General features: G+C 39.9%; 1 protein-coding gene across 2 annotated transcripts in view; it reads left to right on the top strand.

Annotated features, from left to right (window-relative positions):
* The first annotated feature begins 154 nt into the window (after window positions 1–154).
* Window positions 155–6,468, top strand: part of LOC125975285 (low-density lipoprotein receptor class A domain-containing protein 4) — a 107,436-nt gene continuing 101,122 nt past the window's right edge. Inside the window, exons 1-2 of one of the 2 annotated variants that reach the window (XM_049730631.1) lie at window positions 155–326; window positions 5,700–5,803. The gene's annotated coding sequence lies outside the window, so the exon portion shown is untranslated. The remainder of the gene's footprint in view (window positions 327–5,699; window positions 5,804–6,468) is intronic. The other variant, XM_049730632.1, reaches the window with a different exon arrangement.

Raw genomic sequence — 6,468 nt, 5'->3', positions numbered from 1 at the left:
ATGGGTCAAGCCAGCTCTTAAGACGCAGTCACGTATCCTGTACGAATTCAATTTGACCTAAGGAAAAATAATCAAGCCCCCATTCAGTGCAGTTCTGCAGGCTCCGGTCTTCTTTAAAACCCACAGCGTGCAACGACGTCAGATGCCTGCAGGTGTCGTCCAATGTCCGTAGAACAAGGTGGCTGCCAGCGGCGTGCGATGTACAGTGAGGCAGCTGTGGTTGTATTTTGCTTCCCTGACTCGCAACCACTGTAGTGTTGCTGAACTTGACATCCAGCATCACAAGGCTGCACGGTCACCTCAAAGTGGGACGATTTCAATTACAGGTAAGGAAACTTTATACTGTGATTTATTTCAATGCATTGTTAAATTTCGGAGCAGTGTTGTGGTGACGCTGCTAACTGGTGTGGCTAAGTGCTAGTCAGCTGCGCGGTATCGGGTCTGACTTTGGGCCAGTGGAAGTTGCTGTGCAGAGTTTTACCAAGCGATCAGCACCGTGCATCACTGCAGATGAGCTAGCAAAGATGTTAGCTGCAAGCATGCTAGCGCAGCTGGCTTGCATCGACGCAGCGGGGTCATCGCACCAATAGGCGTCCTCGTCCTCCTACTGCCCCCAAGGGTAACGGGATTGTCCCGCTGTCTGACCTGCGTGATGGGGACGAGCTTTGAGCGCCCTCAGGGGAGAGGAACACAGGTGTGCATGGCACCGGCATGCATTCATGATCTAGCTAACTGAGAAGCTAGAATGGACTTCTTACTTTCAATTCTGAGCGTTGTCACATTATAGACCAGGGACTCCCTGCTCTGGGACTGATAAACTTTTTTGCGTTAATGCACAGATGCAGTGGTACTCAGTGCACAAACCGGTGTAGGCTACTGGAAAGAAAATTATTTATATATATATATATATATATATATATATATATATATATATATATATATATATATATATATATATATATATATATATATATATATACGTGTATATATATATATATATATATATATATATATATATATATATATATATATATATACGTGTGTATGTATATATATATATATATATACGTATATATTTTTAAATAGCCCAAAATAATTTGTTTCTCTGTCCCTGACAGAAGTTTTGTACACATGCTACCTTAGAATAAATATAAATTCTCACTGATGCTGAGCAATTCATCAAATCCAAAATGATCGCAATTCAATAAAATAACATTTTCAAATTGCAAATTTTGTATTTATGCATAATTATATTCCTTTGGCATTTGATATAGAAATTAATTTATGTACATATAATTGTATTCCTTTGACATTTCATATAGAAATTACAGTACAGTGTTGTAATACAGTAGAAGTGCAATCCGCATGTTTACATTTCAAGGGTTTATGAAACGTGAAAAAAATGAAAGGATAAACCCACATTTTGTTTGCGTTATTGTTATAATCTCACTAAATTATTTTTCATCACTCAGTGGTGCTGTAACTGAACCGTGCTGGAAATTCAAATTGTCTGGTTCTTTTAAAATTTAGTAGGTTGAATTGAATCTGATGAAACTAGCGCTTATACAGCTAGTGGGTGAACAATCGAACATGATTTAATCAAGAAAAGGAAAGTTCATTATGTGGTGAAGTTAAAGACTGGACTGTATTACTAATAGACTAATGTTCCTGTCTTGTAGTCTGTGTGTATGCTTTTCATGGCTCATTGTGCAAAAGTCTCACTAAATGTCAGGTGTTTTTTTTTTTGTTCATCTTAGTTCTCATTAGTGTATGTGTTTATGCGTGTGCGTTTACCCTTTACCAATTAGCAGCTTCTCACCTCCTGAGGCAAGTGTGTGAGACTCGACAGGGCTTGCTGGCCTTCACCTGAACTCCTTCACACACATTTATACACACCACTCAAGAGCACCGTTGTCCCACTCAGACACATATAGAACCTGATCTGCAGCCAGTTGTGCATAATGCCGCCTTGTCTGTCTCCGAGCCCATGTGACACACAAATGGGACTTGTATTGTGTTGCCGAAGAGAAGGCGCGAGACAGGCAAAGACGAGTGCCAGCCTGCGCCAGAGTGTGTGCCTTTGTCTGGCTTGTGTACAGATACACTCTGTCTCCTGTGCTTTCATGCCTTTAGCGATTGTTAGTGTGTATTTTTGGGGGCTGAAAATCACCGAAAGAACATTTTGAATTAGAAATTGGCATTGTACAGGATTATTAAAACATAAGATTTAATTGATCATACCAAGTCACTGATAGTGAGCCCCATTCAATCACCTGACATCACACAGTTTGATTGTTTAATCAGTGGCAGTGTGATTGTGGGTTTCTTGATAGTAGCTACTAGAGATCAGACTCGCACCCAAAATACTGGTTTGCTATTCAGGTTGATGTCTAAAAACGAGTTGTTTTGTTCTTTCTGAAGAAGAAAAAAAAAAACCCCACATCGTTCTCCGACGGACGAATAATCCAATTTGATAAAAATGGGAAATGGTTTTCTATTGTACTGGACAGCCACCAGTGTTCAGTACGAATTTAAGTCCCAAAACCCGTCAGTCTTTATTTTTAGTTTAAAATGGCTGGCTATGATCCTACTTTGCATTGTGGCCAAAGGGATAATCCAGGTTAGTTCTTACTTATTATTCCTATTGGTGTACATAATACCCCCTTGGCGCATCAAGTAGAAAATGTGCTGCATCCTCCCATTTAAAGGTTGTAAACATTGTGATGTAATTTATGGGGCACGGCTTAGCTGGAGGCAAAACATCCAGCTCGCTTGCTTGACTATGTCGTTTAGCACATTTCAACAGAGTGCATACGTAGTAATGGGGAAAAAAAACAAAAAACGGTCATTTGAGTGGATACTCACTCTGCACGATCGTAAATGTTACTTTAAAAAGTTGACTCTGACAATATTTACCAAGACCTACACCCTCACTGGATGATTGATGGATGATTTGACAGGACTGCCCACCGTGTATTGGCCGGAAATTCCTCAAACCTCTTCGCGGGAAAACATCTTGAATGGACAACTAAAAGATTTGAAGATTTGTAATGTACCCCATGACAGGTCATCGGTTCAGGGTCCAAGGTGCATGCTGCTCATCTCCCAAGTCTAATGGATGGCTTTCACGTGAACCCGAATCGGATAAGTGTTATTGAAAATTAACGGATGGACGGTTTTGTAATACTACCCAATAAGTTCCAGGGGCTCAGGTGTTTCATTTTCCTATTGTATTTCATCATTCTGCATAAAAGACGCCCTTGACAATGACTCCACTTTGATGAGAGATTTTCCCCAGCTGCTGTTACTATGGGAAAAAAATAACTGAAGTCACACTAGCTGTGTTGTATCTTGCATGCATGTTTTCTCTGTGCTTGCAGCACGGCTTTTCCCAACATTTTGCGTTTGTTAGCATAATTCAACTTTAAATTGTTTCTATACGTTTTGCTTGTGCCTTGTGATTTGCTGTCAATCAGTTCAGGGTTCAGAGTTTACTTTACCTGATGCTCAAATTCAGGGCTGCAGCTGAACCATGACCCAAGTGAGAATAAATTGTACAGAAAATGGAGGTTCCAAAATTTGTGTGTAATCATCATCGACAAGTTTAACTTTTTTTTATATGTGATTTCATTATAATATTACTATAGACTGTTATTATGTACTATGTACTGTATGTAGCATGTTGTCTTATCAAAAAACATACATTTTAGTTGGTGGTTTATTGTGGGCTAGAACGTATTAATCAATAAAGAATGATGATTTAAGATAAGTGTTTTGGTCATGGAAAGAATTAAACTCGTAAGTCAAAGCATCACTTCAACAGAAGTCTTAAAAGTCTTAATCAAATTTTAATGACACACGAAGAATACCCCCAGTTCATCACTTCCACCCAGATTCTCCAATATGTTTTTTCCCCTTTCATCTGGCATCATGGCTGTAGCACCTGATATCTGAAGTACTAGTAAAAAATCTCCAGTTTTCTTTCTTTATAAGACTTGGTGATTTATTGTGTGCTGCTGTACTTAATACTTCTCAACTCATCTGTGATAATTCAATGAAACAATGGAGAGTGTCAACATAAACCAGGAGATTTAATGCACACTACTGACACACGGGGCACCCTTTATAGATCTCTCACTAGTGTGTTTGTGTGTAGATGTGTGTGTAGGTGTGTGTACAACACTAGTTGTAGAAGGCAGGGTTGTTTTCTGGCTTTGCTCGGTGCATTATTGATGTAGTCTGTGACTGTGTGCTGTGCAGACCATACTTTAATATGTCAAAAGTAAGGTACTTTGAACTCCTGCTGAACTTGCCGGGAATTAGACCAGACATAGCAAAGAGGGGCCTGTCTCGGTCTGGCCTTACATGGCAGTTTCTTCAACCTGTAGAACAGGAGTGGCCCGATTCTGGTGACATATGACTGCATTTTAATGAGACCGGGTCCCAGAGCGAGAATCAGTTGATTAAAATAGGCTCATGAGCTGGAATTGGTTTAATACAGTGTGCCTTAGCAAGGTGCTCACTGTCGCTGCAGGGGGATTGGTCACGCAGGAAACACGGTTGGTTGACCTGCCACTGATGCAAGTATGAACCTAACGCCATTCAGCAAGATATTTCTAGACCTCTGCTCTGATTAAGTTTAAGGGAGCTGCAGCTCATTTGAGCAGACCTTGAGTGAAAAATGGTCGCCACTTGCCAGTCAATCACATGACACGTACTTTAGAGACGGAAAAGACAAGCTGCCTGCATGGAAGTGTGGCTAATGAACCACAACCTCATGAGTGACTCTACTATATTATTAATGAAATTGAAGGGCTTCTACATACACATTCATTTGACCAAGAAGGTACTTATTGACTAATGACTTACAAAGACTTAATGGTTCTTTTTGTTAAATCGTATTTTATTAAAATACAAACCTATAAAAAACTAACAAATTTGCTTTATCATATTTTTGCATGTTGTTTAATACTGTCAAGAGGAAAATGGATGATTAGATTGATGTTTCTTCCGTGTTAAATGACCCTCGATCAGATTTCACAGCCAGAGGAAAAACATTTCAAACTCTTATTTTATTTTGCATTTCATATTTCTTGTAGCCTGATGCTTCCTCTTCTGGCACATTGATGCCCACTTTGCAGCAAATGTTCAAGTGTCTCTCTTTGAATCTGTTGCAAAAGTTTTTTATTTTGAAAACCCCAAAAAATAATCTTTTATGAGAATATTTGAGTTTCTTTTTATACAAACATGATATTAATTGTGCCTTTCTGGTTTTGAGTGCATCTGCAGTCTGGACAACGATTGATTTCGCTCTGAGCTGGTGCCACGCATATGACTTATTTTACAGCATATCTGAGCCAAGCCAGTTTGCCCAGTCACTGCAGATCAAAAACTAAATGTGTTTTTCGAAAGATTAGCTATGGCAAGTTTAAAGTATTAGCTGTAATGGAAATGTCGCAACCTCCTCATGGCTAAGACCCCCAATGCCAGACCTCCACACCATGCTGTTTCCTCACCCAACTTCAAAAGGAACATATCACCAGGGAATGCCACCATCTTGGTTTATCGTGGGTTTGCGAACCCTTTTGGAACAAACAGACCTGCGATAAGGAGACTTACGTTGTCACCTAAAAAGCAAACCCAGACCACGGGTTGTGTATTCAAAGTGCCCTGAAACAGACATTGTGACATCTTTCCAGCTTTGAAGATGTTAGAAGACCTGATAAAGATTCCATCGTCTCAGCAGGGGTCAACCGCAACCAACTTGGCACTGCTGGACCAAGACTGACCCCCACGGATTGACGTAAGAACTACAGCTACAACTTTCCACGTCGCTTTACTTAACAAATGTTGATTGAAATGCAATTTAGCTGAACGTATGCTCGTCTAACATTTACTGTGCTTAACCTGCAAGATTTGTATTGATGAATCCGTAATCCATGCTAATAATCATTTTCTTGCTTATGTTAGGACACAACAGTGTAGATATGTTCCCAAAAATTCTCTCCCGATTTCGTGATTGTTAAAATGAGATGTTCCCAGCCTTGGCAATAAATTGATGCTTAAAAAAATATTGTGCAATTCACTAAGGTTTTAGCAGATCAGTTAAATAGACTCAAATCTTTACAAAAGAATTTGGCCTTGCCTGAAACTTTGTCACTTCTTCCCGCTCCCAGTCGAGAGATGGAAAAACGACCTTTTCATCTCTCGCTCTTGACATTTTTAGCTCTCACAAACAGTTTAGAAGCGAAATTATTCAGATTGCGGAGAACATATTGTACAGAAAATGTTCGACTTGACTTCCCGTTTAACTGGTCTGATGCTCGACTAGACCTTTTTCAACACTGCCAGTTTGTGCATGTATACATGGGCGAACAACATATGGCACTAAACATACAAACATGTTAGCTTGTCTGGTGCCACCGCTTCCTGTGCCTCCGGGCAGATGGTGCCTTACTGGACCCTGAG

The sequence above is a fragment of the Syngnathus scovelli genome, chromosome 9 (genome assembly GCF_024217435.2).
Source record: "Syngnathus scovelli strain Florida chromosome 9, RoL_Ssco_1.2, whole genome shotgun sequence".
Taxonomy (NCBI): Eukaryota; Metazoa; Chordata; class Actinopteri; order Syngnathiformes; family Syngnathidae; genus Syngnathus; species Syngnathus scovelli.
This window is presented reverse-complemented; position numbering and strand designations above follow the sequence as displayed.